This window comes from Pseudoliparis swirei, chromosome 13 (genome assembly GCF_029220125.1).
Source record: "Pseudoliparis swirei isolate HS2019 ecotype Mariana Trench chromosome 13, NWPU_hadal_v1, whole genome shotgun sequence".
NCBI classification, from domain to species: Eukaryota; Metazoa; Chordata; class Actinopteri; order Perciformes; family Liparidae; genus Pseudoliparis; species Pseudoliparis swirei.
Genome location: NC_079400.1, coordinates 18,636,823 through 18,649,069, shown reverse-complemented (window position 1 = coordinate 18,649,069; position 12,247 = coordinate 18,636,823). Strand labels below are relative to the sequence as shown.

The following is a 12,247-nucleotide window of genomic DNA, read 5'->3' as shown; positions in this document are numbered from 1 at the left end:
ATAAGTCCCAGTGATGCAGTGGGAAAAATGTTGCATTGTCACAAGGTATGTGTGTCTCATCTGCGTAAATCCCACAAGCCAGTTTTTCAGTTATATTAACTCAATAAAAAAGTGATTTAAGCTTGAAAAATAACAACTAATCTGAACATTTCAATGTTGCAATCTTTACAACAGTTCTTCAACAGCAAAGACTTTTTCGACACAGGAGCAAATCAACATTTATTTTATCTAACAGACTCAACTATGCAGTGAGCAGTTGAAAGCTTGCTAACTCTTCATTTTCCTACACTGCTTTAAAGTGATAATTCGAATTCTTATACACGCTTCACTGAGTGTTCCTTTTTCAAAATAAAGTGGGACTTAATTTGGGAGGAAGACACTTCCAGTGAAGCTCACATTTCATTTTTGCAACACAGGGCCAGATGACTGCTCAAATTGGAGGATCTATCTTACGATGAAACTTTGGTCCCACTCTTCACCTTTGTGCAGACAACAGTCTACAACATCGATATTACAACAACAGATCAGTCTCCAAGAGTACGTGAGTTCTGGGCGAAGGTCTTGCACGTGGTTTAAAAATGAAGTGTTTCATTTGTGGTGTTGCCTGCCAGGAGTTGATTTTTGTAAATGTGCATGATGGTGCTTTGAAGATATTTTCTGAATAAAATAAAAAGAATTGTATCAATAATTTATTGAAGTTCACTGTTTTTGGGGTGTAAGCATTTGACCGTATGTAGATATACAATTTTAGTGTTAATAGTAAATTTTTACATAGCATTAAACATGACGAGTGTTAGAAATCAACACTCTTACTGAAAGCAAACAACACAATTTAGTGTTAAAAGTACACTGCAATGTGTTATTAAATAACACTAAGAGTGTTAGAAATCAACAACAATTTAGTGTTAAAAGAACACTGCAATGTGTTATTAAATAACACCAAGAGTGTTAGACATCAACAACAATTTAGTGTTAAAAGAACACTGCAATGTGTTATTAAATAACACCAAGAGTGTTAGACATCAACAACAATTTAGAGTTAAAAATACACTGCAAAGTGTCATTAAATAACACCAAGAGTGTTAGAAATCAACAACAATTTAGAGTTAAAAATACACTGCAATGTGTCATTAAATAACACCAAGAGTGTTAGAAATCAACAACAATTTAGTGTTAAAAGCACACTTTTGCGTGTCTTTTAACAACACTATAGGTGTTCAATATTAACACTATTAATGAGTTAAAATATTAACACTATGCAAAGTGTAAATTTAACTCAGAGCCGGGGTGGATTATATAAACACCAGCAAAGTGTTGATTTTAACACTATGCGAGTTAAATTCACACTTTCGATTTTGCTGTACACCTGAACTGTGACACACACACACACGCAGACACAGACACACACACACACAGACACACACAGACACACACAGACACACACACACAGACACAGACACACACAGACACAGACACACACACACACACACACACAAGATGATATGGCGCCGTACGTGATGGCTGCTGTGTTGCGAGCTCCCGGATTTTGTAGTAGTTTTTTGTTATTTATTCTTCTTATTGCGACTATTTTTGCACAAAACGTTAGCAGCCAGTTAACGTACGACAGATGCACACTTCTGGAGATCGGATCGGCAGTTGCTCGCCGCCTACCAGAGTTTTTCAACTTACCGGACGCCCCGCCAGGAACAGTAGCGGAACTATCTCCGTCCATTTTAGGCGCGATCTCACGCAAGCGTCGCCGACGGAGGGGGAAGCGAGCTGGCGTGCTGGTCAGGCTGAGACGTCGAGCCAATCGACCCCCACTACCCACCATTTTACTGGCAAATGTACAGTCTTTGGACAATAAGCTATGCGAGCTACAGGCTCGTATTCAATTCCACCGGAAACTAAGGACAACTGCATCATCTGCCTTACGGAGACATGGATGTCGGAGGAGGTTACCGACTCAGCCATCGAGCCGGCAGGCCTTTCCGTCCACCGCGGACAGAACAAAGACTCTCTCTGGTAAAGATCGTGGAGGGGGTATGTCTCATGATAAACAGATCTTGGTGCAACCAAAGTCATGTACATACTCAAGTCGTTCTGTTCCCCGGACCTGAGTACCTAATGCTCATGTCGACCATTCTGGCAGTCACCGTAACTGCTGTGTACATTCCGCCTCCTAACACGGACATAGCGCTGAAGGAACTCTGGGGCGATCAGCGAGCAGGAGTCGGCACCGAGGCTGCTTTCATTGTGGCGGGGACTTCAAAGCGAACCTGAAGAAAGTTCTCCAAGTTCTACCAACACATAACAAGCAACACGCTGGGGAGCGGATTCTCGACCACTGCTACACTCCTTCCGGGATGGATACAAAGCCCTCCTCCGCCCACCGCTCGGCAAATCGGACCACCGCTCCATCCAACTACTCCCGCCTACAGGCAGAGGCTTAAGCAGCAACCAATCGCTGTGAAGGAAGTGCAACGCTGGTCGGACCAATCGGAGTCTATGCTACAGGACTGTTTTGAACGTGCTGACTGGGATGTGTTCAGGGTCGCGTCCGGACAACAACGCCAGTGAGTACGCGTCCTCAGTCACCGGGTTCATCAAGAAATGCATAGATGACGTTGTTCCTACCAAGTCGGTTCGGATTTATCCCAACCAGAAACCGTGGATAAATGGCGATGTTCGCTGCACTCCTGACGCGTAACACCGCTGACTCCGGGAATATGGCGGAATACAAAGAGCCCACGACCTCCGAAGACCATCGGCTCTGCCAAGCGGGAGTTCAGGAAAAGGTGGAGGAAAAGCTCAAGAGCCATGACGTGAGAGGTGTGTGGAAGGGCTACAGACAATCACGGACTTCAGAGGGAGAACCAGCGGTGAAGAGAACTCCTCTACCTCCCTCCCAGGCGAGCTAAATACATTCTTTGCTCGGTTCGACGTGACGGCAACCCGCAAGCAGCGCCGCCGAGAGACCAGCCTGCTGATCATCTCAGAGGCTGACGTGCGCAAGCCTTCAAGCGGGTGGACATCCGAAGGCGGCAGGTCCCGACCACATCCCGGGCGCCCTCAGAGCATGTGCAGACCAGTTGGCAGGAGTCTTCGCAGACATCTTCAACCTCTCCCTGTCCCAGGCTGTTGTTCCTGAGAGCTTCAAGATGTCCACCATTGTGCCTGTCCCCAAACACCCCAAGGTAACCTGCCTGAATGACTGGAGACCCGTAGCCCTCACCTCAATTGTCAGTAAATGCTACGAGAGGTTGGTCAAGGACTTCAGATGTACCATGTTGGCTGCCACGCTGGACACGTGGCAATTTGCATATCGTCAAAACAGATCCACCGACGACGCACTGCCATGGCACTTCACACCGCCTTTCCCACCTGGAGGGAGGAACTGTCGAATGCTGGTTGTGGACTACAGCTCAGCGTTCAACACTATTGTTCCCGCCAAGCTCGACACCAAGCTCAGAGGTTCAGGCCTGCACTCTACCATGTGCAGCTGGATACTGACTTCCTGTCGGGCCGCCGCCAGGTGGTGAGGATGGGCAGTACCACCTCAGAGCCGCTGACCCTCAACACGGGAGCCCCTCAGGGATGCGTGTTGAGCCCTCTCCTCTACTCCCTGTACACCCACGACTGCACGGCCATGCACAGCTCCAACGTCATCATCAAGTTTGCTGACGACACAACAGTGTTGGGGCTGATCACCGGCGACGAGACAGCCTACAGGAGGAGGTTGGATCACTGGTACAGTGGTGCCAGGAGAACAGCCTCGTCCTCAACGTCAAGAAGACCAAGGAGCTGATCGTGGACTACAGGAAGCGGAGAGGAGAGCACACCCCATCTCCATAGACGGGTTGCAGTAGAGGGTCAGCAGCTTCAAGTTCCTCGGCGTGCACATCTCCGAGGACCTCACATGGACCACGCACACCACTCACGTGGTGAAAAGGGCCCAACAACGCCTGTATTTCCTTAGGCGACTGAGGAAATTCAACATGGCCCCCGCATCCTCAGAACATTCTACACCAGTACCATCGAGAGTGTTCTGACAGGTTGCATCACCGTCTGGTACGGAACTGCACCGCCCTGGAGCGTAGGGCACTACAGAGGGTGTGCGGTCGGCACAGTACATCGTTGAGGTGAGCTTCCTCCATCCTGGACATATACACCAGGCGGTGCGTGGCCAGGGGCCCAAACGGATGATGAAAGACAATAACCACCCGGCCCACAAACTGTTCACCCTTCTACCGTCAGGCAAGCGATACACGGTACGCAGTATCGCTGCACAAACAGACTGAGGGACAGCTTCTTCAGTCAGGCCATCAGGCTGCTGAACAAGGACTGAGACCCTCATTAACACTATACACCAGAACATATTCTGTGAATATCTATGGCCATGGTGTATATTTTATTACATTGTTTATATATAGATATATTGTATATATATATTGTATCTATATACATATATATATATATTGTCTCAAAAAGTGTATATTTTATTACATTGTTTTATATATATATATGTGATGTATATTCTATTACATTGTTTTATATATATATTGTTAATACTTTCTTCTTTTTGTGTGGATATTGTGTGGTTTATTCTCATTCTTATTCTTTTTTAGTCTGCTACTGCTGTCGGGTGTTTTGCACATAAGAAATTTCACAAACCGATTATACTTGTATAAAGGGATGTGACAATAAAAAACTTGAAACTTGAACTTGAAACTTGGAGGTCTCCATCCCACGCTGTCCGTCTCCGACAAAGTGGCGGAGGTCATGAAGTCCAGGTACAGAAACAAGACGCCATGTCGAGTTCGCTAAACATAATTCTATGTAATATGTGGAAGAGATGTGTTTTTAGTATTCATAATTAAGATGAAATATCTTCCATTTGACCTGTTGCAGAGTAACGGGCTAATGTTGAATTAACGTGGACGTATTTTCTGTCGCTCTATTTTACAATCGGTAAGTTTAAGATGTTTTTTTAATGTTTATTTTCTTCTCCAGATTTGTGGACAGTGGAGAGATGTCCGAGTCTTTTCCGTACAGGACGAAAGCCCTGTTTGCATTCGAGGACATCGACGGAGCGGACGTCTGCTTCTTCGGGATGCACGTCCAGGAGTACGGGTCGGACTGCCCGCAGTCCAACCAGAGGTAAGCACGCCAGCAGCTCACAAACGCTATCAAAGTGACCTCTTTTCTTTTCTTTTTTCTCCTTCTTGTATAAAGAATGATTTTTTATTATTATAGAAAGTTCATATATAAATTGAGGACTTCCTGATGCTCAGCGTCCCAAATGCCAGAATGGAAATGGGGGGGAAAGGGCTTGTGTGTCCTCTGCACCCTCATCATCCTGGCACATGTTGCAGAATAATTTAAAACTCAAAGAACTGTTAACACTTACTGATTTTAAATATAAAATGAAAGAAATGGAGGCAGGTTCCCAAAAATCCCTTTTATGTCACCGTCTCTAAACTTTTAGTGTATTTTAACTCGTCTTGTTCTGTGTTTTTAACGACGTGTTTCTTATGTTGCTGCCTGTCACCCTCGAAAAATATATGTTTAATCTCAATGGGATTCACCTGGTTAAATAAAGGTTCAAATTAGGGCTGCAACAACGAATCGATAAAATCGATAAAAATCGATTATTAAAATAGTTGGCAACGAATTTCATTATCGATTCGTTGTGTCGCACGATTATTACGGCGCTCAATAAGTCACGGAGTATAAACAAAGTTGAGTTGAGCGCAGAGCGGCGCAGGAGAAACGAGAGCGGAGCGAGGACAGGACGCTGTGTTGTGAGAGCCAATCAGCGCTGAGCTGCTCCTCTGTTGATTAATCTAATTGGCTGCTGCTGCTCACGTGGCGCTGGAAGCGGAAGTCATTCACGGAGCTAAGTGCGCCAACGGGTGACGTTATGACCCCAGACACCAGGGCGCTACATGTCACGACGTGTGTGGCATTTCCACAAGAAGTATAACGTATAAAACGTGGTTATTTATTCCATGGCGGATAGCGGAAAATATTTTTCCACGGAGAAAGGCAACGGAGATAAGCTACGCCGCCACTCGCTCTGTGCGCTGTGCGTGCAGACAACATTTAACGGAGCGGAGCAGCGCGTGCGCTCTGATCGCTCTTTTAATGAAGTATCGATTCTAAAAATATGCTAAATCACATCGTTTTTAACGTACGGGTACTTTGTTAGTATCGCTACACTGTGCAGCGTGACAGCAGCAGGTGTAGCGGACTAACATTCAAGCTAACCTAACTTCCCAAACGCTGTGGACATCTGAACGCTGATTGGCCGAGACTCGATACGTCCCATCAAAGATGTTTTATTGCGAAGAGCACCACTTCACATTTTTTCCGCGTCTCACTGCAATCTCAACGGCAGCGGGCCAGGTGAACAAAATAATAAATCGGAATGCGTCTGACATTGTTCAGGGGGCCACATGGGGACCACTGCTCAGGAGAGGAAAGCTGTCAGTCTGTTTGTGACGGTTCATCACCATGCTGACCAGTGGATATCCAGGACCTTTTCATGACTTTAAACCAAATTTCCATGATTAAACATTTTGTGAAAATTCTGTCTAGACGTGACAAAGTGAGAAGATGTGGTATTTAAAATAACAATGAGAATTCCAAAGCATACTGTATATATACCGTGTAAATTAAAATTTGAATAAAACAAATTTGCATTACTTTTCCAAATATTTTGGGATTTTATTTTTTTCAATTACTTTTCTAGGCCTGCTAATAGCCATTTAAAAATTCCATGACTTTTCCAGGTTTTCCATGAACGTACGGACCCTGTTTTGAATAAAGGGTTGAAAATTAAAGTTTTTTAGTTTTTTATCCGATTAATCGATAAAATAATGAACCGATTAATCGATTATCAAAATAATCGTTAGTTGCAGCCCTAGTTCAAATAAATAATAAGTGACACCGTATTTCCTCTCTCGCCCACACAGGCGAGTATACATCTCCTACCTGGACAGCGTCCACTTCTTCCGCCTCGCGCATGAGAACGGCCGTCACCACGAAGTCCTCATTGGCTCCTTGGAGTATGTCAGGAAGTTGGGGTGAGTGCTGCTGCGGACGTCACAGAGCTCACTTAACATCTGCAAATGAATTTCGCTTATTGTGTACGTCCTCTCGTCCCCCCTCCAGCTACACCACTTGGCACATCTCGGCCTGCCCCCCCCGTGAAGGGGACGACTACATCTTCCACTGTCACCCTGCGGATCAGAAGATCCCCAAACCCAAACGCCTCCAGGAGTGGTACAAGAGGATGCTCGACAAAGCCGTGGCGGAGCGGATAGTGCACGATTACAAGGTAGAGGGGCAGAACTTATCTTTAGCTTCTGCAGGAATGGTATTTTATCTCTAGATTTGTGTGTGTGTGGCACAGCAATGGAGATCAACTCCATCCGTGTTAAGCGCGGCTTGATTTGGATCGCGTCCCTGTCAAACACTAACTTTTAATGTTCCCGCTCCCAATAGGACGTCTTCAAGCAGGCGACATAGGATCGTCTGACCAGCGCCAACGAGCTGCCGTGCTTTGAGGGAGACTTCTGGCCCAATGTGTTGGAGGAGAGCATCAAAGAGCTGGAGCAGGAGGAGGAGGAGAGGAAGAGGGAGGAGAACAGCACGTCCAACGAGCATTGATGTGAGAACGCCCGCCCATTAACGACGTTAATCATACGTTCTGGATTCATTTAGCGGTGTGGGAAGAGGGCTGGATTCAGGAGATACTGATGCGCCCCTTGTTTCCTGTGCAGGACACAAAAGGCGACAGTAAAAATGCAAAGAAGAAGAACAACAAGAAGACGAGTAAGAACAAGAGCAGCCTGAGCCGAGCCAATAAGAAGAACCGGGATGCCCAATGTGTCCAATGACCTTCGCAGAAACTCTATGCCACTATGGAAAAACACAAAGAGGTATGACTTATACTTATTAAATGTGTGCATCTTGTCACTCTTAAGAAATTTACAGGAGCAGAGGAATGCGTAGACTGGAAGAAGAAGAAAAAGCTCCATTATTGACTTGGAATTTGGTTTTAGAAGAGCTCATTTCACCCGTCCCCACTCACGCCTCCGTTTCCTGTCCCAGGTGTTCTTCGTGATCGCGGCGCCCATGGCGAACGCGTTGCCCCCCATCTCGGACCGGATCCCTGATGGCGTGCGACCTCATGGATGGCCGCGACGCCTTCCTGACGCTGGCCCGGGACAAGCACCTGGAGTTCAGCTCCCTGCGGAGGTTCATGGGGAGCTCCATGTGCATGCTGGTGGAGCTGCACAACCAAAGCCAGGACCGCTTCGTCTACACCTGCAACGAGTGCAAGCACCACGTGGAGACTCGTTTCCACTGTACCGTCTGCGAGGTGAGTCGGGGGGACGCGGATACATGTTTCATTAAGACTTATTATGTTAATATAATGCAGGGTTCGTACGGTCATGGAAAACCTGGAAAAGTCATGGAAAAAACTTAAATCATAAAAGTTTGGGAAAAGTCATGGAAATTGTTAGAATCACATGTTCATTTACACCGAGTTTGAAATAATTAATAGGTTTTTTAAAGAAAGACGCCGTACGCTCTCAATACGCAACATTTTCAAAAATGTTCATGTTTATACCGAGATTTCAGTTTGGTCATGGAAATCTAGTTTAAAGTTCTGGAAAAGTCCTGGAAATCCACTGGTCAAAATGTGTAAGAACCCTGTAATGTGTCTAAACTGTCCTCCACACCCTCACAGGACTACGACCTCTGCATCACGTGCTACAACACGAAGGGTCACGTGCACAAGATGGAGAAGCTCGGCCTCGGTTTGGATGACGAGAGCAGCAACCAGGCCGCCGCCACCACCCAGAGCCCGGGAGACTCTCGCCGCCTCAGCATCCAGCGCTGCATCCAGTCGCTCGTCCACGCCTGCCAGTGTCGGAACGCCAACTGCTCCCTGCCGTCCTGCCAGAAGATGAAGCGCGTCGTCCAGCACACGAAGAGCTGCAAGAGGAAAACCAACGGCGGCTGCCCCATCTGCAAGCAGCTCATCGCCCTGTGCTGCTACCACGCCAAGCACTGTCAGGAGAACAAGTGCCCGGTGCCCTTCTGCCTCAACATCAAGCACAAGCTGTGCCAGCAGCAGCTGCAGCACCGGCTGCAGCAGGTCCAGATGCCCCGGAGGAGGATGGCCAGCATGCAGCGAGTGGGCCAAGCGGCTCCCGGCGGCGCTCCCCGGGGCAACGGCCTGCCTTCCCGGGAGCCAACAATGGAGGAACTGCTCCCGGCACCCCGACGTCCATCGGCACGCAGCCTCCGACTCCACAGACGCCCACCCAGGTGCACATGCCGATCCTTCCCCCGCAGCAAGGAGTTGGGATGGGAGGGATGGGAACACCGGAGCAGCAGCAGCAGCAGCAAGGTGGTACCATGCCTCAACACCACATGCATCAGTTTCAGACGGTGGGTGGAGCGGGTGGAGGGGGCATGATGACCTCTCCTCAGCAGCAAATGGCGCCTCAGCTGCAGCAGCAAGAACCTCCCAACCTCCAGCAGCAGCAGCAGCAGCCTGGGAGTTTGCCTCCGTACAACCCCAGACTGCCCGGGGCCTCCCCTCTCCATCAGTCCATGGGCAAACCGGGTCTGGGTCCAGCCACCCCACCGCAGCAGCAGCAGCCAAACCAGGGCCCCGGGTCCATGCCTGTTCAAGACCAGCAGCAAGGGCCCCCCCTGGCCACTGTGGAGACGGCCCTAAAGATCCAGCGCCTGGCAGAGACCCAGAGGCAGATGGCTCAGGTCCAGGCTCAAGCCCAGATACGTGGCTTGGGACAAGGCGGCATGATACCCCCGCATCCCCATCACCAGAACCCCCAGGCCCAGATGGGCATGCCCCACATTGGGGCCCAGGGCTTACCCCCCCAGGCTCAGGGAGTTGTTGGCAGGACTATGTTAGACGCCCAGCAACAGGGAATGCAGCCAGGGGGGCCGCAGTCGCAGCTGCCGCCTCAAGTCCAGCAGCAGCTCCAGCAAGTCCAGCAGGGCGGCGTTGGGCAGCTTCAGCAGGCGAACCAGCAGTGGGGCGCCGGCGGTCCGGCCATGAACCCGCAACAACGGCCCGGCATGATGGGCCACATGGCACCGCAGCCGGGCGCCGTCCAGCAGCAGCAGATGAATCAGCAGCAGCCGGGGAGCCGCGGGCTGATGCAGGTGATGGGTGTGGCGGGCGGGGCGGCGGCGGGGGCCCCAAACTCCATAGCGGCCGCGCCAGGAAGTCTCCCAGGCGGCTGCAGGACCTCCTGAGGACGCTGCGCCCCGAGCTCGCCGCCCAGCAGCAGCAGGTCCTCCACATCCTCCGGTCCAACCCGACCCCCATGGCCGCCTTCATCAGACAGAGAGCAGCCAGGTATCAAGGGGGTCAGGCGGGCCCGGGGAGGAGCAGGGGGCCCCAGGGGGCCCCGGAGGCGTGAGGTTCTGGGGCCCGGCGTGCTGCCGGTGTCGGCGGGTTCGGCCGAACCAACTGGCGGCCATGGACGGGCAGCAGCAGGTTAATGTGAGCCAGCCGGGGATGAGCATGGCTCAGGGGGGGGCAGGGGGGGGCAACATGCCCACCATGGTTCAGCTTCAACAGCAACAACAACAACAACAACAACGGCCGATGTTGCCTGGCAATCTACAACAACAGCAAATGGCTGCATTGCAGCAGCAACAACAGCAACAACAACAACAACAACAGGGAGCATTGCAAGCAGGACAACAAGGCAACCTTTCCAATATGACTCCGCAGTTCAGAGAGCTGTTCATGAGAAGACACCTGCAGCAGCAACAGCAACGACAACAACAACAGCAGCAACAACAACAACAACAGATGGGAAACCACGGGCCGTTCCAGCCACCTCAAGGCCTCCAGCAGCAGCAGCAAGGTTTCATCCAGCCGGGCCAGCCAGGCATCGCCCCCTCTTCACAACCCCAACCTGGGGGTGGAGGTGGAGGGGGGGGTCCCCAGCAGCAGCAGGGAGGACCCCAGGGTGGGCCGGGGCCGCTGGTCCAGCAGCAAGGCTACTCCAACTCCATGTCGCCGGGGGCTGCAGCGCTCCATCAGCGGCTGCAGCAGCAGATGCAGCAGCAGCAGCAGCAGAGCTCCATGGGTGACGGAGGGCCAGGTGGAGGACCGGGAGGGCCTCCGCTCCAGCCCGGACAAGGCGGACCAGGGCAGCAACAGCAAGGTGGGGGGGGCGGCGGGCCCCCGCTGCACCAGAACATCACCAGCGGCTCTTGCAGCAGCAGCATCTGGGTGGGGGCTCTCCGGCCCAGCACAGCAGCCCCATGAGCCCCCAGCAGCAGATGGTGCAGTCCCCCCACCCCCACCTCCAGGGCCAAGGAGGACTCGGTCCAGCCGGGTCGCTCAGCAGCCAGGTCCGGTCGCCGCAGCCGCCGCCGCGGCCGCAGTCGCAGCCGCCGCAGTCGCAGCCGCCGCACTCCAGCCCGTCGCCGCGCATGCAGCCCTCGCAGCCGCAGACCTCGCCGCACCGGATCTCGCCGCAGACCCAGACTGGCTCGCCCACCCGCCCACCCGGTCACCGGTCAACACCCCGAGTATGGCGCTGCCTCCGCAGCAGCAGCAGCCGGCGGTTCTGGAGACGCCGGTCAGTTCAGCTCGGACCAGAACTCCATCATGTCCCAGCTGATCGGGTTGGCGGGGATGCACGGTGGGCAGTGGGCACAGTCGGACATGTTGGGTGGGAACAACAACAACAACAACAACAACCAGGAGCTTGGAACGAACATTAACCACAACAGTCTGGACCACATGTAGCCTTGACTCCGTCTCTCCGTCTCGACGCTCTGACCCGTTTTCCCCCAAACGACAAACTGCCAATGAAACGAGAGCGAGGCGGGACTAACTGCTTTTTTTGGGGGGACTTTTAGAAGTTTTTATTTTTTATTTAAATATTTTTGTGATGTATAAATATGAACTGAAGCTTCCTTCCTATGGGAGATGCAACATAAATCTTAGAAGTCAATAAATGAATAAATTAAAAACAATGGTAAGTTATTGCTGTTAATATATATCTATATATTTTTGCCAATTGTGTACAAAAAAGGTGGAAGGGCAGTGTTTCAGGTTGAAGATATTTCTTCCTTGGTCTATGACACAATATTTTTGGGGACTGAGAATGTTTTGCCTTTTTATGAATATTTTTAAGATTTTAAATGACACGATGTACTTTTTTAATGTTTTTGT

The 12,247-nt window shown here is 50.5% G+C and overlaps 1 pseudogene; it reads left to right on the top strand.

Moving 5' to 3' along the window:
• The first annotated feature begins 3,287 nt into the window (after positions 1-3,287).
• Positions 3,288-12,213, top strand: LOC130203986 (histone acetyltransferase p300-like; annotated as a pseudogene).
• The last annotated feature ends 34 nt before the right edge of the window (positions 12,214-12,247 follow it).